General features: G+C 38.8%; 1 protein-coding gene across 1 annotated transcript in view; it reads right to left on the bottom strand.

The window, feature by feature from the left end:
• Positions 1-25,981, bottom strand: part of R3HDM2 (R3H domain containing 2) — a 160,553-nt gene that overhangs the window by 108,381 nt on the left and 26,191 nt on the right. Inside the window, 1 exon segment of the mRNA XM_044915381.1 lies at positions 10,418-10,480. The gene's annotated coding sequence lies outside the window, so the exon portion shown is untranslated.

Here is a 25,981-nt window from a genome sequence, read left to right as displayed (position 1 = left end):
GGAGAGTGCATAGTGAGAACAGTGGCAGATTAGCAGCAGAGAAGCTAGAGAGGTGAGCAGAGAGACCTCAGGACACACCAGTATTTAAAGAATAAAGAAGAGGAAGAGGAATCCCTATATAGAAAGGAAAAGGAAAGTTATAAAAATTAGAAATAAAATTGAAAAGTAAAAGAGCACATCACCACCTATAAGTTAAAGAGAGAAAAAGCTGTTTAGGGCTTTGAAGGAAAGCAAAAAACCATCCACTGTTAGTAACGGCAGGGGAAAATAGAATAAATAATGAAATCCAGCATTAATTCCAAAATCTCAATTTAGGCAAGCGTTTCAATCTCTTCTAATATTTTTTTCTTATCAGAGTTACTTGTAAGAGATAGAAAGATTTCAGATTATTCTTCTTTGCTTTTTTTGTTGACCCCTCCAGAGGAAATGCAAGCACATAAGAAAATGGTCAAAGGGATGGAAATCAAAAGGTCCTGGATGAAATATATAAAGGGGGTTGACTGAAGTAGTGACTCAATGAACAAATACTCGCTGAGTAACCACTCTGTGCAAGGCATCAGGACAGGAACTGTTAAAATATCTGACTAGGGACACCTGGGTGGCTCAGTCAGTTAAGCGTCTGCCTTTGGCTCAGGTCATGATCCTGAGGTCCTGGGATCGAATTCCGCATCAGGCTCCTTGCTCAGCAGGAAGCCTGCTTCTCTCTCTGCCTATTCTGCCTGCTCTGCCTGCCGCTCCCCCTGTTTGTGCTCACTCTCTGACAAGTAAATTTTTTAAAAATCTTAAAAAAAAAATAGCTGTCTAATATAACAAACTATGCCCTTAGTTCATCAGCAGAAGTGATAGACTGGAAATAGAAATCTTTCCTGATAAGACTGGCACAAGCAGGAGCCACTCTATCCCAAAGGTGGCTCTAGCAGATTTCCAGAGCTCAAAGTCACCCAATTACTAATATGTGTCCTAATTCCACAAAATAACTCCAAAGAAATATTTTCTTCAAGTGTTTGATAACTATGTGGTCCTGTACAATACTCCATCTCTCTGATTTTTTACATAGATAACTACAGTTTTGAAATAGAGAGATAAATCTTTAAGAAATCCTAGCATATATTTATCAAATCATCATAAATGCTGACATAAGCTCCAAAACTAATTAACAAAAGTTAAAGAATTACCTAGCGAGATGAACTTAGGCTGGAAAGGCTGCTTTAACTGGTCAACTCTACCCTTTAAATATAGAAAAATGTGATTTTATAAATATAGCCATTCTTTTGAGAAAAGGACTATATGGATAAGAATAGAGAAAAGGCATATGAAAGCCAGAATCTAGCATTACATCCAGAGAACCCTGAACAAGAAAGGATATATTATCACACACAAGCTGTCACTAAAATCTTTTCACACCATCATCTTGTGCTATGGTAGCTAACCTATTTCTAGCTCTAAGTCTGTATCTGATTGATTTGCAAACTTCTGGAAGTAGCTGGGCTTCAACAGACACTGAACAACATCAGAAGTATTTTTTTGTCTGAGTTATATTTAGCCTCTATTCCCCCCTCCTTTTCTGTTTAAGGACTTGAGAAAGGAAGGAATTACTGGATAGTAGTTACTAACAATGGGTGTTCCTAATGTTATAAAACTTTGGTTGTGGGGGTCCTGGGAGAGATTTCATTTTTGACTACCATGGAGTAACAGAGATCATATTTACCTTCCTGGCAGAAACAACTAAAAAAAAAAAAACCAACGAAAAAATGGGTAAAACCATGATTTTTAAGACACTGGACATCAGGGAATAAACAACAGTGATTGTGAGAGATGGGAAACAAATAAGGTAAGCCTTATGATTACCCAAGCTCAATGCCTAGACACTGCTTCCAAGTAATGTCAAAAAAAAAAAAAAAAGGTGGAGGGGAGCCCAGGAGAAACCTGGGCAGAGTCCAACATGCTCCCTGACTGGAGAACACAGGAGTGAAAGTCTGAGAAAGCAAAGGAGTCCAGAGTTCACAAAAGAGAGTATGCCACTGGGGAAAATATTTGTAAACCATGTATCTAACAAAGGAATTGTATCTAGAACATTCAAAACTCAAAGAAACAATTAGGAAATGGGCAAAAGACATAAGCATACATGGGGTGCCTGGGTGGCTCAGTCGTTAAGCGTCTGCCTTCAGCTCAGGTCATGGTCCCAGGGTCCTGGGATCAAGCCCCGCATCGAGCTCCTCACTCTGCGGGAATCCTGCTCCTCCCTCTCCCATTCCCCCTGCTTTGTTCCCGCTCTCGCTGTATCTATCTCTGTCAAATGAATAAATAAAATCTTTAAAAAAAAAAAAAGACATAAGCATACATGTTCAAAATCATTAGCCATTAGGGAAATGCAAATTAAAAACAGATGAAATATCTCTACATACCTATCATAATGGCTAAAATAAAAAATACTAGGGCGCCTAGGTGGCTCAGTCGTTAGGCATCTGCCTTCAGCTCAGGTCGTGATCCCAGCCAGGGTCCTGGGATCGAGCCCCGCATTGGGCTCCATGCTCAGCGGGAAGCCTGCTTCTCCCTCTCCCACTCACCCTGCTTGTGTTCCCTCTCTCGCTGTGTCTCTCTCTGTCAAATAAAGAAATAAAATCTTTAAAAATAAATAAATAAATAAATAAAGATGAAATATGTAATTACTCTTGGGCATTTATCCCACACAAAGAAAAACTTATGTTTACAGAAAAACCTGAACATGAATGTTCATAGCAGCTTTATTCACAATGGCCAAAAATTGGAACCAACATAGAAGTCCCTCAACAGGTGAATGCTTAAACAAACTTGGGACAACCATACCACAGACTACTACTCAGCAACAAAAGGATACAAACTATTGACACATGCAGTAATTTGGATGGATCGCAAGGGAATTATGCGGAGTGGGAGAAAAAGTCATTCTCAATAGGTTATATATGGTATGATTCCATTTAATTAACATTTTGACATGACAATATTAAAGAGCTGAAGAACTGACTAGAAAAGCCAGTGTTATAGGTTCACAAATGGGGTGCAGGTAGCTGGATGTGGTTATAAAAGGGTAACAGGAAGAATTCTTTTTTTTTTTTTAGGTCTTTATTTATTTATTTATTTTTAAACTTTTTTTTTTTTTTTAAAGGTTTTTATTTATTTCTTTGAGAGAGAGAGAGAGCAAGAGTGGGGGGGGCGCAGAGGCAGAGGGGAAGCAGACTCCCCACTGAGCAGGGAGCCCGACGTGGGGCTCGATCCCAGGACCCTGAGATCATGACCTGAGCCGAAGGCAGACGTTTAACCCACTGAGCCACCCAGGCACCCCAACAGGAAGAATTCTTATGGGAATGGAACTGTTCTGTATCTTGACGGGGGTTGTGGATATACAAATTCACACAGTGAAATTCCACAGAACTCTCCTCAACACACACACCCATGCACAGAGAGCAGTGCATGTACAACTGTCAAATCGGAATAGACTCTATAGATTGTAACAATATAAATTTCCTGGTTTTTCATGGTACTATAGTTATACAAGCTGTCACAATTGGGAGAAATTGAGTGAAAGGCACATGGAATGGAATACTGCTGTACATTTTTTTTTTTGCAATTTCCCATAAATTATACTTATTTCACAATGAAAAGTTAAAACAAATGACTGAGAAATGATAGATTATAAAATGAGTAAAGAGCAACATTCAAAAAGTTATTATAACTATATTCCATATGTGTAAAAATCTAAAGGAAAAAGCATGTTAGGTAGAAGTAAAAAAAAAAAATCTATGAAATGGTAGAGATAAAAACATACTGTGTACAACTGATAGCAGATTAAAAATTCCAAGAGAACAAATCAGGGGGAGTAAACAAGAAAACAGCAATAGAAGTCAACTAAAATAAAACACAGAAAGAAAAAAAACCATTAAAATAAAATGAACAAAGCATCCATGAACTGTGTGGGACAAATTCTAATTGCCTAATATATGTGTCAGTGGTATTTCCAAAGAAGAGACAGGGGAAAAAATATTTAATGAAATAGTAGCTTCCAAGTTTCCAAATTATAATAAAAGTATAAATACACAGATCCAAGAAGCTGAAAAAAAAACAAACCAAGACACACCATTACCAAATTACCTAACACTAATATTACAGTAATACAGAGTAAATTTAAAAGCAGCCAGGAGGAAGGATATATTACATATAGAGGACAAAGATGAAGATGATAACAGAATTCTCACTGGAAACTATTCAAGTCAGAAGACAATGGATTCATATCTTAAAAGACTGAAAGAAAAAAACTGTCAACCGCAAATTCTATACTCACAGAAAATATCTTTCAAAAATGAAGGCAAAATACAGACTTTTTCTGTACAAAAGCTAAACATCATCACAATTAGACCTGTTCAAGTCCTTCAGGCTGAATAAATATTGTCTGGATTTACACAAAGGAATAAAGAGCATCAGAAATGGTTACAATGTGGATAAATATAAAAATCTTTTTTTACTCATTATTCAAATATTTTTAAAGTTATAAACTATTCAAAGCAATAATTTAAGATATACTGTAATTTATATACATATACAAGTATATATATGCATGTGTATATATGTGTGTATACATATGTATGTATATGTGTGTATAAAATAAATAAATCTCTCAAATAAATAAAACCTTAAAAATATATATATATAAATTCAAACACACACACACATACACACACACACAAGTAAATTGTATACCTGGAATAGGGCAATGGTCAGGAGGGAAGAAAAAGCAGTATACTATTGTAAAGTTCTTATACTATACATGAAGCAGTATAATATTACCATGAAATGGAATGTATGGCCCGTAATTGGAAAAATGGCAATCAACAGAAACTCACTTAGGAATCCCAGACACTGGGCTTTAAATCAGCCAACTTAAATAAGACCAAAAAAGGAAACTATGACTAAAGAATTAAAGGAAAAGTATAACAATGTTTCAGAAACAGAATATTAATAGAAAGATAGAAATTATAAAAAGGAACCAAATAGAGGCGCCTGAGTGGCTCAGTTGTTAAGCGTCTGCCTTCGGCTCAGGTCATGATCCCAGGGTCCTGGGATCAAGCCCCCCATCTGGCTCCCTGCTCCACAGGAAGCCTGCTTCTCCCTCTCCCACTCCCCCTGCTTGTGTTCCCTCTCTGCTGTGTCTCTCTCTGTCAAATAAATAAATAAAATCTTTTAAAAAGGGCGGGGGGGGACCAAATAAAAATTTTGGAGTTGAAATTGGAAATAACAAAAATGAAAAACATAAGCAGAGAGGTTTGATACAAGATCTGAGCAGGCAGAAGAAAGAATCAACAAACTTGAAGCTAGGTCAATTAAGAATATCCAGTCTGGGGCGCCTGGGTGGCTCAGTTGGTTAAGCAACTGCCTTCGGCTCAGGTCATGATCCTGGAGTCCCTGGATGGAGTCCCGCATCGGGCTCCCTGCTCGGCAGGGAGTCTGCTTCGTCCTCTGACCCTATCCCCTCTCATGTGTTCTCTCTCTCTCAAATAAATAAATAAAATCTTTAAAAAAAAAAAAAAAAGAATATCCAGTCTGGGGGCACCTGGGTGGTGCATTCTGTTGAGCATGGCTCTTGGTTTCAGCTCAGATCGTGGTCTCAGGGTCATGAGACTGACCCCCACATGGGGCTCCATCATCCGCATGGAATTGCTTGGGATTCTCTCGCCTTTTGTCCCTGCCCCCCTCCAAAATAAATAAATCTTTTTTTCCTAAAGATTTTATACATTTATTCATGAGATACAGAAAGAGAGAGACAGGCAGAGGCAGAGGGAGAAGCAGGCTCCCCGCAAAGCAAGGTGCCCATTGTGGGACTTAATCCCAGGACACTGGGATCACAACTTGAGCAGAAGGCAGACGTTTAACCGACTGCATTACCCAGGTGCCCCAAAATAAATAAACCTAAAAAAACAAAAAAACAATATCCAGTCTTCGGGCACCTGGCTGGCTCAGTCAGAAGAGCATGCAACTCTTGATCTTGGGGTGAGTTTCAGCCCCATGTTGGGTGTACAGATTACTTAAATAAATAAACAAAAACTTTAAAAACAACAAACAAAAAGAATATCCAGTCTGAGGAACAGAAGGAAAAAACATAGCTAGGGCAATGAGGCAATAAAAAGAAAAAAAAGGCATTCAGTCTGGAAAAGAAGTAAAATTTTTCTATTTGCAGGAGCAGCTGGGTGGCTCAGTCAGTTGGGTGGCCAACCCTTGATTTCAGCTCAGGTCATGATCTCGGGGTCCTGGGATCCAGCCCCAAGTTGGGCCCCTTGTTCAGCGGGGAATCTGCTTGAGGATTCTCTCTTCTGCTCCCTCTGCCCCTCCCCCCACTCGTGCACACTCTCTCTCTCTAAAATAAGTCTTCAAAAACAAACCAACAAAATTTTCTATTTGCAGATGACATGATCTTATATATAGAAAATCCTAAGGAATCCACTAAAAACTAATAAACAAGTTCAGCAAGGTTGCAAAATATAAGGTCAACATACAAAAATTTATTGTATTTCTATACACAAGTAATGAATATTCCAAATACGAAATTAAGGGGAAAAGTCCATTTACAGTAGTAACAAAAATAATAAAATACTTAGGTATAATTTTAACAACGAAGTATAATAGAATAGGATTAAAAAAGTGTAAGGCTTATATATTAAAAATTATAAACAATCACTGATAGAAATTAAAGAACTTATTATTAAATAAGGGGGAAGATGTCCCATGTTCATGGACTGAAAGATTTAATATTGCTAAGGTGGTAACACTCTCAAAACTGATCTACAAATTCTGGGCGCCTGGGTGGCTCAGTTGGTTAAGCGACTGCCTTCGGCTCAGGTCATGATCCTGGAGTCCCTGGATCGAGTCCCGCATCGGGCTCCCTGCTCGGCAGGGAGCCTGCTTCTCCCTCGGACCCTCACCCCTCTCATGTGCTCTCTCTCTCTCATTCTCTCTGTCTCAAATAAATAAATAAAATCTTTAAAAAAAAAAAAAAACTGATCTACAGATTCCGTGCAATTCCTATAAAAAACCTAATTGGGTTTTTTTTTTTTTTTTTTTGAAGACATCGACAATCTGATCCTAAAATTCATATGGAAATGCAAGGGACCTAAAATAAACAACATAATCTTTTTTTTTTTTTTTAAGTAATCTCTACACGCAACATGGGGCTCAAACTCACAACTCTAAGATCAAGAGTCAGATGCTCTACCAAATGAGCTACCCAGGCACACCAAACAACGTAATCTTGAAAAAAGAAAAACAAAATTGGAGGACTCACATTTCCTAATTTCAACTTACCACACAAAGTAACAGTAATCAGAACAGTGCTGTAGTGGAATAGAATTGAAAGGCCAGAAATAAATCTTTACATTTATGGTCAACTAATTTTTTTTTTTTTTAAAGATTTTATTTATTCATTCGACAGAGAGAGACACAGCGAGAGAGGGAACACAAGCAGGGGGAGTAGGAGAGGGAGAAGCAGGCTTGCCGCCGAGCAGAGAGCCCTATGCGGGGCTCGATCCCAGGACCCTGGGATCACGACCTGAGCCAAAGGCAGACGCTTAACGACTGAGCCACCCAAGCGCCCCTATGGTCAACTAATTGTCAAACAAGGAGGCCAAGACAATCAAATAGGTCAAGGACAGTCTTTTCAACAAAAGGTCCTGGGACAAGTGGATAGCTAAATATAAAAGAATAAAGTTGGAACCATACCTCATATTATACACAAAAATTAACTCAAAATAGATCACAGACCTAAATGTAAAAGCTAAAACTATAAAATTCAACATGAAACACTAGAATAAATCTTCATGACCTTGGGTTAGACAAAACTTTCTTAGACATAACACTAAAAGCATAAGCAACAAAAGAAAAAATAGATCAGCAGACTTCATCAAATTTAAAACTTTTGTCTGGGGGCGCCTGGGTGGCTCAGTTGTTAAGCGTCTGCCTTCGGCTCTGGTCATGATCCCAGGGTCCTGGGATGGAGCCCCATATCAGGCTCCCTGCTCAGCGGGGAGCCTGCTTCTCCCTCTCCCACTCCCCCTGCTTTTGTTCCCTCGCTTGCTGTGTCTCTGTCAAATAAATAAATAAAATCTTAAAAAATAAAATAAATAAAACTTTTGTCTGTAAACAATACCATCAAGAAGGTGAAAAGACAACTCACAGAATAGGAAAAAATATCTGCAAATCATGTTATCAAGTAAGGAATACTTGTATCCATAATAAAGAATTCTTACAACTCAATAAAAAAAAGATAAGTTATCTAAAAAAGGCAAAGGATTTAAATATACATTTCTTTAAAAAAAATATACAAATGGCCAGTAAGTACACGAAAAGAAGCTCAATTCAACATCATTAGTCATCAGGGAAGTGCAAATCAAAATCATAATGATATTACTTGACACCCACTAGGATGGCTACAATCAAAAGACAGACAATAAGTTTAGTAAGGATAGATAAATTGGGGCCCTCAAACATTGCTAGTGGGAATGTAAAATTATGCAGCCACTATGGAAGCAGTTTGACAGTTCTTCAAAAAGTTCAACAGAGTTACCATATGATCCAGCAATTACACTCCCAGATATATACTCCAAAGAAATGAAAACATATACCCACAAAAAAACTTATAAAAAAATGTTCATAGCAGCATTATTCATAGCACCCAAAAAGTGGAAACAACCCAAATGTCTAGCAACTGAGGAATGGATAAGCTAAATGTGATATATCTACACAATGGAATATTATTCAGCCATAAAAAGGAATAAAAGTACTGATACATGCTACAACTTGGATGAATCTTGAAAATATTACTCTAAATGAAAGAAGCCAGATACAAAAGGTTCATATATTGTCTGATTCTTTTTATAGGATATATCCAGAAGAGGCAAATCCACAGAGACAGAAAGCAAATTAGGGAATGGGGAGTGATTATTTAATGAGTATGGTATGGTTTACAAAATGATGAAAAAGTTTTGAAACTAGAGAGAACTAGTGGTTGCACAACATCATAAATACACTAAATACCACTGATCTATACACTAAAACTGGTTAATTATAAGTTATGTGAATTTCACCGTAATTTTTTAAAAAATAAATTAACTTAGAGGGGGAAAAAAGTATATGCCCATACAAACAAAAAATAAATGTGAGAGTATATACTTTACAATTCCATTTATATAAAAATCTAGACAATGCAAACTATTCTATAGTGACAAAAGTTGATCAGTGGTTGCCTAGGATCACAAGTTGAGGGAAGTATTAAAAATGGGGATAAGGAAACTTGTGGAGGTGATATTTTCATTATCTTGACTGTGGTAATAGCTTCATGGGTGAATAACACATCAAAACTTAACAAACTGTACACTTTTAATACGTACAGTTTACTGTATGTTAATTATAGCTCAAGATCTATTTTGAAAAAGATGGGGAAAGGGGAAATAGGGCAATGTATTCATGCTGGCAACTCAATAACTGATAAAGGAGTGATAAAAGCAGTTTTATTTTACCTTGATGAGTATACAAACAACACCTGGCAAAATTGTACATGGAGAACCACTCATAGCAGCATATAAATTTGAATTTCTGTATATTTACAAATACTTCTATTAACCAACATTATACTTTCAGAGATCCTGAATCTTCATTTTTGACTGATTTTTGGGTAGTGCTAAAAACCCTCTCAGTTCTGGCAAGTACTACCATTAGTATGATCTGTAAATAAACATTTAGACATACCAAGAAAGCTCCTACAAGAAGCCCTAATAAGGTTCCTTAAAGCTAAAATATCTGAGAACAGTATTTCAAATGTGATGAAAACAACACAAAAGAGTCCTATCATCCATACTAATAATCTTTTAAGAAATCCCCCGTTAATATCTATTAACCTTTTGTAAGATGAAGTAAATACCTATTTTGTAAGGTAAATATCTATTTACCTTTCGTAGATATTCACTCAAATTTAAACTATTTCAAACTTAGAAAAGCTTTAAAGTTAAAACTCTAAATTGGATTTTTCTTTACCAAAAAGTATGTCCGTTGTTTCAAAGACAAACAAAGAGTATGATGTATTCACTAGTGGGAAAAGTTATGGAAATGAGGGTGAAGTTGAGTCAAAACCACTTCACAGTCGTGAGGAATGACATCATCTAATGACATCAGCTACCATCATCTCTCACTTCGACTACAGCAGTAGTCTTTTTTATTTCTTAATTCAGGTGAACTCACTCTTAATATACTTTAGTCTCAGTTTCTTCATCTATTAAATGGGTACAATAACACTTCCAAACTCACGAGGTTGCGTGACAATTAAATGAGAATACAGGTATAGCACTTAGTTTGTTGCCTAGCATACGGAAAGTGCTCCATAAATGTTACCTATTATTACCTGAATAAATGTTCAGCCTCCATGAGTCCAGTGCTGGAATGGCATCTCATATAAGAAACAAGTCTAACCTCAAAAAAAAAAAAAAAAAAAAGTTAAAAGCAATTTAAATCTTAATATATTGAGACTCCCAAAGAAAATTAAAATATCCATTTCAAAATCCACAGCAGCTTCTTTTTTTGTTTTTTAAGATTTTATTTATTTGAGAGACAGAGAGAGTGCACACATGAGCAGGGGAGTGGGAGAGGGAGAAGCAGACTCCCTACTGAGCAGGGAGCCCAACTTGGGGCTCAGTCCCAGGACCCGGAGATCATGACCTGAGTCGAACACAGATGCTTAACCTACTGAGCCACCCAGGCGCCCCTCCACAGCAGCTTCTGAATATCTTCTTTCCCAATTCCTTTTGCTCACAATGTTTCTCATAACCCTATACCTGCCCTGAACCCTCTATATCCATTCCTACTTTTTTTTTTAATCCATTGCTTTAATGCACAGTTTTATTTTTTTATTTTTATTATTTTTTTAAGTAAACTCTACGCCCAACATGGGGCCTTGAACTCACGACCACAAGATCAAGAGTTGCATGCTGTGGGGCGCCTGGGTGGTTCGATCAGACTCTTGGTTTGAGCAACCGACTTGGTTTCCACTCAGGTCATGGTTTCGGGGTCCTGGGATCAAGCCCTGCCATCAGGCTCCAGGCTGGGTGAGGAGTCTGCTTGAGATTCTCTGCCTCTCCCTGTCCCTCTGTCCCTCCCCCAGCTAGCACTCACTCTCTCTCTCTAAAATAAATAAATAAAATCTTAAAAAAAAAAAGTCGCATGCTCTACCAACTGAGCCACCCAAGGGCCCCTACCTATTCCTATTTTCAATTCACAATACAACACTCTGCTCACTTGGCTCTTTCTCCTCTAATGATCCACTCTTCTTATAAGCAGTTCTTGGTCCACTTTCTAATATAAGTTAATCATCCAGTCTTAATGCTTGAAATTCTTCAGCTGTTTTCTACCCATTATCCTTTTATACAAGACAATTCTAGAAACTGAGCTATCAGATAGGGAATCTCTCTCAGTAGATGAGAAGAATATAAAGAAGCCAGAGACAGAATTTCCTTCTGTGAGTAGAAACAAATACTACAAGCACATAATTTAGTATCTCCCCTCTCTGACTACAATATTTGTTATTATTATTATTGCCATTGCTATTACAGGACTCTGAGAGCTAGCTGCTGCTTAATCCACAGTAGAAACTCTGAGTGCTGAATGCCACCACTAGAACCCTTAATATGCCAAGCCAGTCTGTGTTCTTGGAAATACCTAAGCCCCGCTGTGTCCTATGCTGAAGTGAAGAGCATCCCTAACTCTTCAGTTTTACAACTCTATACCATGAGTATCACATTGCTAAAGTCTGCCTTTCCGATACTGTACTAAGATTTCTATGAAAAAGCTCTTGTGGTTTCTTTATAGCCCCTGTACTTTCGGGTTTTGGCATTAGAGATGTGTGGGAGTTTGGTAAGGGTTGGGAGGCATGGCCAGGATATCGCCCTTCCCCTTTTCACCACCAACCTTGGTCCTGAAACACTGTCTGCCTGGTGATTTTGTCCCCCCAGGAAATTTCTCCCCTATGCAAAGAAATTACTAGTTGCCTTTCCCCACAGGCCCTCAAGCCGTGCCCAGATGTGCCTGATTTTTAAGTGGGCATAGTGAGTTCATGCTGAGAGCCTTGCCATACCAAGAGTTAGTTCTCTATCCAACTGACTTAGAGAATCAAGAGCAAAATAATTCAAAACACACACTAGGACTTACTGATGTTATGGTTTTCTTGCCCTATTTGTAATTTTATCAAAATTAAAAGTGGAATACTTTCAGAAAGAAGTTCAATTCCTTTCTGCCGTCCATCCTCCATAACCCCCATGTAGTTTGCTAATAAAATGCTATAGCCTCATAACTAATTTCTCTACTTCCTCTCTGGGCATTCTGCTATCTGTTCTCCCCAGAGAAGCATGAGTGATCTTTTAAAACTGTAAATCAGATCATTTAGCTTTCTTGATCAACCAGCTTCTTTCTACCAATGGTTTTCCATCATCCTAAGTGAGGTCTACAGAGCCCTACAAAATCTGGCCCCTGCCTATTCTTGAACATACCAAACCACATACTCCCCATGAGGCCTTTGTTTTGTTGTTCCTCCTGCCCAGAACACTCTTCTCCCATCAGGAAACGCTGGTTCTGCCTCCCTTTTAGTTCACACACCACTATAAAAAGGTCTTCCTGACCATCCCATCTGGCTATACCCTCTCCCTTACTCTCAGTCACATCACCACATCTATTTTCTTCATACTATTCACCACAATCTGTAATTATTTATTTGCAAATTGTCTATCTTTTCAAATGAAATCTTGTATGTCTTGTTGTTATCTGTACCTCCAATGTGAAACAGTGCCTGACACAGAAGCACTGTAACAGTTTTCTGTCTGATTAATTTACAAAGCTAAGTACTACCTCTGAGATAAACTTCAGTTTTTAAAAAAATTTTTAAACTTATTTGTACAGCCAGGGTGCCTGGGTGGCTCAGTCATTTAAGGGTCTGCCTTCGGTGCAGGTCATGATCCTGGGGTTCTGGGATCGAGTCCCACATCGGGCTCCCGGCTCAGCAGGGGGAAGTCCGCTTCTCCCTCTGACCTTCCCCCCTGCTCATGATCTCTCTCTCACTTTCTCTCTCTCACTCAAATAAATTTTTTAAAAAATAAAAATAAAAAAACAAACTTATTGTCAATAGGACAGCCAAGCCGTCAAAACCCTGTGTTCTTGTCTTCATTCTAACAAACTGCCTCGTATTCTCAGCTCCCTTGCTTTCTCTGAAGACAGAATTTGCACTCAGAAAATAAGATGGCAATCTTATCTGGCAACACTGTTCTCTGGGGTCTGTGAGACCCAAATCCAAGGTTCTCAGGCAGCAGCAACTGACAAAGATCTGGTTACCAGCACTGCACTAAGGAGTGCCTCACAACCCAGAACCAGGTTAAACTGATACAAGGTGCAAACGCCTTTAAGAGAACACAGTTGATAAAGAGTTCTGTGAAGTACTCCAAACGCCTTGAAGATAACCTCACAAGAGTAGGAAGATTCAGTTTAGCCATCTGACTGGTGGTGTGTTCTATAAAGCCTTAATAATGATCCTGTCACTAGGAAAACAGATACTGTGCCCTAGCCTTCTAATCAGCTGCATTTAGCAGCCAACATCCATCTTTTGCAATAAAATGCCACCTCTAGAGTTCCTATTCCCATCAAATTATCACAGGTTTGGGCAACAGATAAATCAGAAACTACAGTTAACAAATCTACTTGTCTGGGACCCAAGACAATTAATTAAACCTACTTGGAAAAGCAGAATAAATAGCCTCCAGTCACCTGGAGACAAGTTTTAAAGATCCTAACAACTGTAACACTTGGACACACAAAAATGGCTATAATCTGCAAACCAGCCACATGTCACTTCCAATAGTACTCTTACACTGAAAGTGACCTTCCCCCTCCAAAATAAATAATGTTTAAAGTCGGGTGAATCTTGAACAATGACTCTGACTTTTCTCTAAAATAAGGGCTATGACAGCTACCTTAATGAGAGGCCCAATAAATTCAGGGTAAGGGGCTCATTGTGCTGACACTGTCACCTCATCTAGGACTTCAGCTGATTCATCCCGATGGGCTGACAGGTCACTGACATCTGCACCTTGCCCAAGATTCTTGTTTATTTCACATATAAAAACACTGTCTCCTCAAGACAACTGCAGTCCAGACCTGTTCTCCTGCTGTACAGCCTTTCCTTTCCTGACTTCACTGAGACCTCGGGAAAAAAAGTTGTCATTTCAGGCTCATATTAGTAACTCTAGATGGCTAACAAGGCATGGAAGAGATGGGAATAGAGCTCATAAAAGGACCAGTGTTAACATTCAGGTCTTACCAATTTTTAAAAAAAGGATAAAAAGAAAAAGATCAAAATCACCTGGGGAAGAAACTAATCTCTTCATCATTAAGAGATGCTTGGTATTATTATGGTGATTTGGAAAACAGTCACAAAGTCAGGACCTGAAAATGTCTGGTCCTTGGCCATACCAAGTAATCACAGACGACATCCTTTAAGTAAGCTCTGTTTTAACATAAACTTCAAGAAGAAAGACAAGGCAATAATAATTTTTAAAAAACCCCACAAACTATCCAATTCATTTAAAAGGAGCAATGGAAGGAAGGGAGTAAGAGAGAGAAGGAGAAAGAAAGAAAGGAACAAGGAAGAACAATGAATGCCCAATGTTGTAGATCAAACATGGCCACAAATTATTTGCAGCAATTCCCATCAAAAAGTGGAGTTCATTTCCTTACCCTTTGAATCTGAGCTGGCCTTGTGACTTGTTTCGTCCGACAGAATGTGGCAAAAATGACACTGTGCAATTTCTGAGCCCAAGCCTTAAGAAACCTTGTAACTTTCACTCTCACTCTCTTGAGACCTAGTCACCATGCAAGGTAGCCAAGAAAGACTGCAGGAGAGGCCACGGTACCCTGGATGAGAGCTCCAGCCTAATGATGGACAACACTGGAGTGAGGCTATCCAGGTACAACCAGCCCCTGGCTAACCTGCCAACTGACCACAAACACATGAGTAAGCCCAGCAAATTCCATGTGCAATAGAGGCAAGCCAGATGGGCCCTGCCCAAATTGCCAGCCCACTTAATCATAAGCAAATAAACACTTGGGGTTTTTTGGTTTTGTTTTTTTTTTAAGATTTTATTTATTTGACAGAGAGAGAGCGAGAGCACAAGCAGGGGGAGAGGCAGGCAGAGGGAGAGGGAGAAGCAGACTCCCCGCTGAGCAGGGATCCCTATGTGGGGCTCGATCCCAGGGCCCTGGGATCATGACCTGAGCCAAAGGCAGACACTTTAACCAACAGAGCCACCCAGGCACCCTAATAAATAGTTGTTTTAAGCCACTAAGATTTGGAGTGGTTTGGTTGACAATAGGTAACAGAAATACCCGCAATCAGCTGAGACTAATTCAAAACATCAATAGTGACACACTCAAAAGCAGCATGTGCATTCCCATCATGTAAGGAAACTAGAATCTCTAAATAATATATAGAACCACTCTTCATAGATAAGACATATATCCCAGAATCCCAGCAAAACACTCATTAATAAATTTGTTCCGGCATCTATCCCACATGTAAACACCTGCAGAAGATATGTGCAAATATATGTATCCCACAAAGGACTCATATATAAGATATACAAAAAAATTCTACAAATCAGTAAGAAAAAGACAAACAGCCCAATTTTTTAAATGGACAAGAACTGAAAGCACTGGGGCGCCTGGGTGGCTCGATCGGTTGAGTGTCTGCCTTCCGCTTAGGTCGTGATCCTGGAGTCTGGGGATTGAGTCTTACAACGGGCTCCCCGCTCAGCGGGGAGGCCTGCTTCTCCCTCTCTCTCTGCTCCTCCCTCCACCCCGCTTGTTCTCTCCCCACCCCACTCTCTTAAATAAAAATAAACAAAATCTTAAAAAAAAAAAAAAGTTGAAAGCACTTCACAAAAGAGGATCCTTGAAAGACCAATATGCACATAAAGACACTCCACATCAGTGGTCATCAGGGAAATGCAAATTAAAGCCACAAAAAGACATCACTACATCCCCAACAGCTACAATTAAAAGGACTGACAGTACTAAGTATGGTCAAAGACACAGCATAACCAGAACTCTCATACATTGCTGGCAAGAGAATAAATTAATATAACCACTTCAGAAAACTGGTAGTACTTATACTTCTATCCCATGAACTAGCAATTCCATTCCTGGGCATATAACCAGAGTGCTTACATCTATGAAAAGACATGTATAAAGTGTTCACAGCAGTATTATTCCTAACAGTCCCAAACTATAAACAACTCAATGGAAAACGTATGGTACAATCAGAAAATGAACATTACCTACCAATGATAAAGAACAAACCATTACTATATGCAACTACATTCATGCATCTCAAAGACAATGTTGAGCAAAAAAGACACAGTAGTATATACTGTATGATTCTATTAACATGAAACTCAAAAACAGATTAAAACTAATCTATGGGGCGCCTGGGTGGCTCAGTTGGTTGGGCGACTGCCTTCGGCTCAGGTCATGATCCTGGAGTCCCGGGATCGAGTCCCGCATCGGGCTCCCTGCTCGGCAGGGAGTCTGCTTCTCCCTCTGACCCTCCCCTCTCTCATGTGCTCTCTCTCATTCTCTCTGTCTCAAATAAATAAATAAAATCTTTAAAAAAAAAAAAAATCATATAAAACTAATCTATGGTAATAGAAGTCAGATTAGTGATTCTGCGGATACAAGAGTATTTGAGGGGATAGCTTGTAATTGACATGATGATGGATGCAGCTGGTTGTGCACCTGATCATCCAGCCAACCAACAGATGCTGCTAGGCTTAGTTCTGCTTTAGGAAGGACACATTCTAACCCCTGCACTGGTTTGTACAGCCTGGCCTTTTGTGGCTCCATGACCAAGTCAGTGCCTTAGTTTAAAACCTCATCACTTTCCACTGGCCTCCTTAACGCAAAACACACTATGATAAGGGTAATCTTTAAAAAATACAAATATGATGGCATAATCCACCCACACCCCTACCATACACACACTCCCCTTCTTAAAATCCTTCAAAGACTCTCCATTTCTTATAGGATAAATTCAGCACTCTTTAGCAGAATACTTAAGTTCCTTTATGATCTAGCCCGACTACCTTTTTTCTTTCTCTCCATATATCCTGAGTTCCATAACAAAGTATTTGTAGTTGACCTAGAAAGCTATGCTTTTTTCTCACCTCAGTATCTCTAGCTAAGTAATGTATGTTCTACCTAGAACAGCAGTTCTCGAAGTACGGTCCCAGGAGGTCTAAGAGGTCCAGTATTTTCACAACAACAAGATCTTATTTATTATGATAACACTAAGATGTTATCTGCCTTTTTCACCATGGTGAAATGGTAGGTATAATTGCCACTCTTAGCATAAATCAAGGCAGGGGTATCAAACTGTACTAGTACTAGTATTATCATATTCTTCACCACCCCACACCTGCAGCTTAAAAAAGAAAAATTTTACTTGTAAATGTCCTTGATAAAGCAGTAGAAATTAATAATTTTATTAAATTCCACTCTTGAGTACATGTCTTTTTTTTTTTTTAAAGATTTTATTTATTTATTTGAGACAGAGAGAATGAGAGAGAGAGAGAGCATATGAGAGGGGGGAGGGTCAGAGGCAGAAGCAGGCTCCCTGCCGAGCAGGGAGCCCGATGCAGGGACTCGATCCAGGGACTCCAGGATCATGACCTGAGCCGAAGGCAGTCGCTTAACCAACTGAGCCACCCAGGCGCCCGAGTACATGTCTTTTTAATACTCGGAATGGCAAAATGGGAGTATAAACCAGTTCTGCAGCATATCAAAGTACAATAATTGTCTCAAGGAAAAGCAACTGAGCTGCAAGCTAAACTAGCTACTTTTTTCATGGGATACTATTATTTCCTGAGTAAGCAAATAACAGGCAAACTATGGTTATGTGGCAATGTTCTGCACAAAAATGAACAAAATGAGCCTGTTCCTTCAAAGAAAATAAGTGATAGTATTTGTTGTCAGTGATAAAATTCAAGCTTTTCAGCTAAAATCAAAATTTTGAAAAAGTGTATCTTCTCTGAGCTTGAAAACTTCTTAAGACTTTTCTGATGAAATGACAGTGATATTCATGAGTTTTTTTTTTACTTGTATAATGAACTGTGTCAAACATCTGGAAGATCTGCATAACTCGGTGACCAGTATTTTCCAACTGACCAATTCATGATAATTCAAAAATCACACATGGATAAAAGATCCATTCAATGTACAAAATAAATGAATTTTAATGTCACTAAGTACAAAAGTTCATTAATATGGTTTCAGATTCTACACTGGAACTAATCTTTAAGGAACTACCACATGTTGAGTTCGGGTATAGTATCAAAGAATATCCAATTACCCAAAGATATTAAAATACTTCTCTATTTTCCAACTACATATCTCTGAGGCTGGATTTTTTTTTTCAAATACTTCAACGAACATGACATAGTGCAACAGACTGAATGCTGATGCAGATGAGAATGCAGCTATCCTCTATTAAGCCAGACATTAAAGAGATTTGCAAAAATGTAAAACCATGTCCGTCCTTCTCACTAAATCTTTTGTTTTAAAAAAGTTTTTCAGGGCACCTGGGTGGCTCAGTTGCTTAAGCGTCTGCCTTTGATTCAGGTCATGATCCCAGGGTCCTGGGATCGAATCCCACATGAGGCTCTCTGCTCAGCGGGGAACCTGCTTCTCTCTCTCCCTCTGCCTACTGTTCTGCCTACTTGTACTCTCTCTGTCAAATAAATAGGTAAAATCATAAAAAAAAAAGTGTTTTTTTTTTAAAAAAAAGGTTTTTTCATTTAAAAAATGTGTTACAGGGGCACCTGGGTGGCTCAGTCGTTGGGTGTCTGCCTTCGGCTCAGGTCGAGATCCCAGGGTCCTGGGATTGAGCCCTGCATGGGGCACCCTGCTCAGCGGGAAGCCTGCTTCTCCCTCTCCCACTCCCCCTGCTTGTGTTCCCTCTCTCTGTCAAATAAATAAATAAAATCTTTTACAAATAAATAAATAAAGTGTTACATATAGTAATATGTAAGGAACTTACTATTATTTTAATGAATTAATAAATATTTAAATATTTTTCTAGTTTTGACTTCCAATACAGTAAATACTGGCAGCTATAACCTACATAAATAAAAGTTCTTTGGCGTCTATAATAATTTTTCAAAGAATTGAGAGGTCAGAGACCAAAAAGTTTGCTAATTTATAATTTCCCCTGCCCGTCTCGTGCTTCAAGGCCCTTAGAACTTAGGTAAAGTTAACCTGCTATATTTGCACATAGTGGAGAGCAAAGACTACACTCTTTCATAGGCACTCAATCAGTGGTGTGTTACAAGAAGGCTAAAACGTAATTTGATGCCTATGCCAAGTGCTCCACTATAAATACCCATGGATAAAAAAATTTCAAATTGGTTATTTTGTATATAGCCACCATAACCAAATCTTCTGTCTCAAATCTGGAATCAATTGCTAGTAGAATGTAAACTGCCAGGGACGCCTGGGTGGCTCAGTTGGTTAAGCAGCTGCCTTCGGCTTGGGTCACAACCTCAGGGTCCTGGGCTGGAGACCCGCATCAGGCTCCCTGCTACTCCCTCTCCCTCTCCTGGGGAGCCTGCTGCGCCCCCTGCTTGTACGTTCTTGCTCTCTGTCAAATAAATAAATAAAATCTTTAAAAAAAAAAATGTAAACTGCCTATATTCTTACTTTTTTAATGCCTATATTTTTAGAAGGCAATTTTACACGATGTTTAAAAATTATAAAAGTATACATTTTTAGCAATTTACCTTAATAGTTTATTATTCCAAACACGGAAAATGACATATGTACAAGGTTATTCATGAAGCACTCCTTGTAACTGCAAAAGACTGGGAAAAAAATCAAAATTCTCTTTAATAGGAGAATGATAAAATAAGCAGTACAAACATACCTGTAATACTCTTTAGACATACACAAGAATAAGGAAATTCTTGTACTTACAGGTTATACTGCTAAGTAAAAAAAGCAAGACACAGAACCATTTTAGTAAAATGGGGGAAACAATATATATATATATTTACATATATGCTTATAAGAAGATAGGATGTGGGGCACCTGGGTGGCTCAGTTGGTTAAGCATCTGCCTTTGGCTCAGGTCATGATCTCAGGGTCCTGGGATCAAGCCCCGCATAGGGCTCCCTGCCCAGTGGGGAGTCTGCTTCTCTCTCTCCCTCTGCTCCTCCCCTGGCTCGTGCTCTCTCTCTCTCTCTCAAATAAAATTTTTAAAAATTTTTTAAATTAAATTTAAAAAAAAAGAACACAGGATGCACAAAAACTGGTAATAAACTGGTAATAATAGTTGCCTCTGGAAAGAGGAACTGACTAGTTTGGGCTATAGAAGCAAGAAGAAAACTTCACTCAGCTTTTTTCTATCCTTAGAATTTTGAACCATGTAAATGTAATACCAATTTAAAAAGTAAATCTAAAAATACGTAAAAATCTTCATTTCACAGAAGGAATAACTTATCTTTTTTTCCTCTAGCCGCAAAAAATATTGACTCCTAATTTTTAACTGTATGTTCAGTGCTGCCTAAACCAGGTAACTATAATTGACATAAAAATAAAAGATACCCACTATGAAGCCTTTGAATTAATGTGTTAAGTGGTTAACTAGTGATTTGGGGGTAAGGTCAGGATCTTCATCTTTTATCTCATATACTTCTGAATTATTTAAATTTCTTACAGTGAGTACGTATTACTTTTGTAATTTGAAAAATGTCAAGATTGAAGACATTATATTAAAAAACCTATAGTTTTGGGGCACCTGGGTGGCTTAGTCAGTTAAGTGTCTGCCTTCGGCTCAGGTCATGATCCCAGGGTCCTGGGATCGAGTCCCGCATCGGGCTCTGTGCTCAGCGGGAAGCCTGCTTCTCCCTCTTCCACTCCCTCTGCTTGTGTTCCTTCTCTTGCTGTGTCTCTCTCTGTCAAATAAATAAATAAAATCTTTAAAAAAAAAAAAACAACCTAGTTCTGACTTTGAATTGAAAATACGGATATGAACTTGTGATACACTTTCTTAAAAAAAAAAAGCCACCTTATTTCCTAGCCTTGTTCACTGAAAACAGAAAGAAACAATGACCAACTCACTAAGCAATTAGTACCTCTTACACACAGAGTAGTCTCTAAACTTCATTTCCACAAAACAAAGAAGCTATCATAGGTAAGGGATCACATCAAAAAGACACTAAAGTCAAAAAAAAAAAAGGCCAGAGCCAACCTGAAGAAGCTCCCATTTGCCAAGACGAAGCAATCAATGAGACATCAATACAGATAAAACTGTAATTGCTGAAACACATAAATAGGCTTAAATTGCAGTTTATGACCAAAAAAAAAAAAACCCTTATCAATCACCTTTGCAGGATGTTAGTGAACAAAGTCATTATTTTGAAAACAGTAATAACTGTTAATTAAAAGAAAGACTCAAGCATTTGTCTCACCTTTCCTGTGCAAGATGTACCTCACAGTAACCAAACAGGTGATGGAGAGAATATCTCTTTATAAAAACATTCCAGCTAAAATAAATTAAGAAGTGATAGAATTTGAGTATCACCATTTAAAACCCCCTAATGAAGTTCAATGAAGTAAAGGGGGTATAAACAATGATCATCAATGGCTACTGACATCATAAAAATGAGACTAACAGACATCGCACACCTCCTCCTAATAGAAGCGCACTATAAAGTATTCTAGCCAAAACAATGAATCTAAATCTGGTCAAATCTCTAGATGTAACTGCCAATTTGAAGAAAATACAGAGGAGAGAGAAACATGTTAAATGACACTAGTATGATGGTTTTCTTTTTTTTTTTTAAAGATTTTATTTTTATTTATTTGACAGAGAGAGACACAGCGAGAGAGGGAACACAAGCAGGGGGAGTGGGAGAGGGAGAAGCAGGCTTCCCGCCGAGCGGGGAGCCGGATGCGGGGCTCGATCCCAGGACCCTGGGATCCTGACCTGAGCCGAAGGCAGACGCTTAACGACTGAGCCACCCAGGTGCCCCGACACTAGTATGATGTTAATCACCAAATCCATCTGTGGGAAACTAATGAACAGATGACCCAGTCCTTCAACAAATAAACTGCAAAGAAAAAAAAAAGGGGGGGATCTTTTAGATTAAGAGACTCTAAAAATATGCGTGCCTGGGTGGCTCAGATGGTTAAGCATCTGCCTTCGGCTCAGGTCATGATCCCAGGGTCCTGGGATCGAGTCCCACGTCAGGCTCCCTGCTCCGCAGAGAGCCTGCTTCTCCCTCTCCCTCTGCTGCTCCCCCTGCTTGTGCTCTCTCGCTCTCTCTGTCAAGTAAGTAAATAAAATCTTTAAAAAAAGAGAGAGACTCTAAAAATACATTGACCAACTACAAGGTATAGACTTTATTTGGATCCCATTTTTTTTTATTTGAATCCTGTTTTAAACATACAGTCTGTTTTAAAAACTTATGATACAATCAAGGAAATATGAACACCAGATATTTATATATTAAGAAATTACTGTTATTTTAGCTGTACAAATAGTTTTGGTATTATGTTTTTTAAAAGTCCCTATTTTTGGAGGGGAAAAATGAAGCGGGGGAAATCGGAGGGGGAGACGAACCATGAGAGACGATGGACCCTGAAAAACAAACTGAGGGTTCTAGAGGGGAGGGGGGTGGGAGGATGGGTTAGCCTGGGGATGGGTATTAAAGAGGGCACGTTCTGCATGGAGCACTGGGTGTTATGCACAAACAATGAATCATGGAACACTGCATCAAAAACTAATGATGTAATGTATGGTGATTAACATAATAAAAAAATAAAAAGAATTAATACGTATACCATAAAAAAAAGTCCCTATTTTTTAGAAATATATACTGAAATATTTACGGATGAAATAATGTCACAGATTTGATTCAAAACAATTAGGAAAGGGGGCTGGCAGGAGCATAGATGAAACCATGTTAGCAATAAGCTGATAACTGTATATGGGGGTTCATTTTACTATTCCCACTGCTTTTGGATGTTTGGAATTTTTCATAATAAAGTTTTTTAGAAAGCAAATTTCAGGGTGCCTAGGTGGCTCAGTCAGTTAAACATCTAACTCTTGGTTTCAGCTCAGGTCAAGAGTTGTGGGATTGAGCCCATCATCGGGCTCTACACTTAGTGGGGAGTCTGCTTAAGGATTCTCTCCCTCTGCCCTTCCCTCCCACTCTCTCTCAAATAAATCTTTTTTTTTTTAAAGATTTTATTTATTTGAGAGAGAGAGAGAGAGTGTGCACAAGCAGGGGGAGAGGCAAAGGAAGAGGGAGAAGCAGGCTCCCCAGTGAGCAGGGAGCTGGATGCAGGGCTCAATCCCAGACCCTTGAGATCATGACCTAAGCCAAAGGCAGATGCTTAACCAACTGAGCCACCCAGGCACCCCTCAAATAAATCATCTTTTTAAAAAAATTTTTTTAATAAAGAATAAAAGGCAAATCCCCAAAACAAAATATATATATATATGAAATACAACCAGTGAAATGAAATTTGGATAGTAATCTTCTATTGAAGTCCAGTTCAATACCTACCTCTTTCCCTACCTTTCTGTACTGGTTTCTCTCTTTCCTTCTGTTTCTTTGTACTAAACACTTAGACTCAACTAAATTATACTGCATTCTGTTTTATATTACAGAATCTAATCCATTATATCTACTGTTGTTTTGATCATCAAATGTTCATGTTTTATCTCCACAGCCAGCCAGTAAGGTCCTTTAACACACACAAAAATTTTAGATTCCACAGCCCTAAAATGAAGCTAAACATTCTAATAGTCCTAAGTACCTTATGTGACACTCAAGTTGTCTCTGGAAAACCCTAGGACCTATGGAAAAATGGAATATTCTTCTTTGTCAACCCAGGGGCCACTATGTGGTAAAATTAAGTTTTTATTCTAGTAAAAGCACATAATACTTCAAATTTTACAGGGATCCCTTTTGTGACATCAAAATGCTGTTTCTAGCAAGTTTAGGCAAGCTAATAAGCACAAGCTTTTCCTCCCAGAATTCAAATGGGCATATATTTATACTCTTTCAAAGAAACAGAATTATATATTACTAAGGGTTTTTTTTCTTAAAGATTTTATATATTTATTTGAGAAAGAGAGCGTGGCAAGCAAGAGAAAGAGAGCACGAGCGGGGGGGAGGGGCAGAGGAAGAGGGATAAGCAGACACACACACCCCCTCCTCCCTCCCTCCCCCCGCCAAGGGGGAGCCCAACTCAAGGCAATCCCAGGACCCTGGAATCATGAGCTGAGCAGAAGGCAAACACTTAACCAACTGAGCCACCCAGTGGCTATATATTACTAGGTTTAAATACAAATTTTCTTAGTTAAGTGATTGGTTAAATATGCTGAAGTTATTTAGTAAAACTTCAGCTGCAATATAAAAAGAGAGCTTACCCCAAGAAATAGTCTCAAAGCCCAGGAAACAAAGAACTCACTACCTAACTAGAGACTAATCAAGAGTGCTAGAAAATAAATCTATTGGAGTAGTTACAAGTTTTGAGTTGAGGACTTACAAGCTTTTTCGTTTTTGTTTTTTAAAGATTTTATTTATTTTTGACAGAGAGAGTGTGTACAAGCAGGGGAAGCAGCAGGCAGAGGGAGAGGGAGAAGCAGGCTCTCTGCTCAGCAGGAAGCCCGATGTGGGGCTTGATCCCAGCACCCTGGGAACATGACCTGAGCCGAAGGCAGACCCTTAACCATCTGAGCCACCCAGGCACCCCTACAGCACCTTTATCATTTTAATAAATGTTTTTAAATAACTGATTTTCCCTCTAATTATAAAAGAAATCCATGTTCTTTTTTAAATAGAGATAAGTAAGGACACCTGGGTGGCTCAGTCGGTTAAGTGTCTGCCTTCGGCTCAGGTCATGATCCCAGGGTCCTGGGACTGAGCCCCGCAACAAGCCCCGCAACAAGCCCCACATCCAGCTCCCTGCTTGGCAGGGAGTCTGCTTTTCCCTCTGCCCCCCCCCCACCCCCGCTCTCTCTGTCAAATAAATAAAATCTTAAAGATAGATAGATAAATATAAGCAAAAAGAAAATAAAAACCAGGGTGCCTGGGTGGCTGTCGGTTGGGGATCTTCCTCCAGCTTGGGTCATGATCGTGGGGTCCTGGGATTGAGCCCTACATGGAGCTCCCTGCTCAGCTGGGAGCCTGCTTCTCCCTCTCCCTCTGTCCCTCCCCCCTGCTCGTGTTCAATCTCTCTCTCTCAAATAGATAAATAAAATCTTAGAAAGAAAGAAAAGAAAAGAAAAAGAAAAACCATCCTGCTACCTCCTTCATAACATTTTGTCTCAATAAATAGTAAATTCTTCGGGGGCAGCTCATTTCCCTAACAAGATCCCTCACATCTAGAATTCATCTATGGAAGCCCCAGCAGAAAGGGAGGGGGAAAAAAGGACACAGGCTTAATTCAACGAGAGTAATATATGGATTTGTTGTCAATTTTTTTATATTTCGCCATTTGTATAAATCTAGGGTCAGAAAAAAACATATATTCCATTTGTATGGATTTTTCTTGGTTTATAATAATTTTATTGGCATTTTCCCGGCATCCTTAAAATGTCTTACTATAGTAGCAACAAAGTCCTACATTTCCAGTTGCCAAATCAGGTAGTAAACACATCATAGTCACTCTATATGTAAAATCTTACTCTATTTTAACTTATATTTAAAATAGTTACTTAAAATAACCATTCCTTTTATTTCCTATTTCTTTTATTGAAGTCCTACCAACTCCATCGACAGATTTTCACATTTCATGTACAGTTAAACATACATGGAATTAGTTTCTCCTCAAAATATCCCACGAATCAGAAGACATGAACAGACAT

This window comes from Neomonachus schauinslandi, chromosome 5 (genome assembly GCF_002201575.2).
Source record: "Neomonachus schauinslandi chromosome 5, ASM220157v2, whole genome shotgun sequence".
Lineage (NCBI taxonomy): Eukaryota > Metazoa > Chordata > Mammalia > Carnivora > Phocidae > Neomonachus > Neomonachus schauinslandi.
The sequence above is the reverse complement of the archived record's forward strand: the minus strand, read 5'-3'. Positions and strand labels throughout refer to the sequence as shown.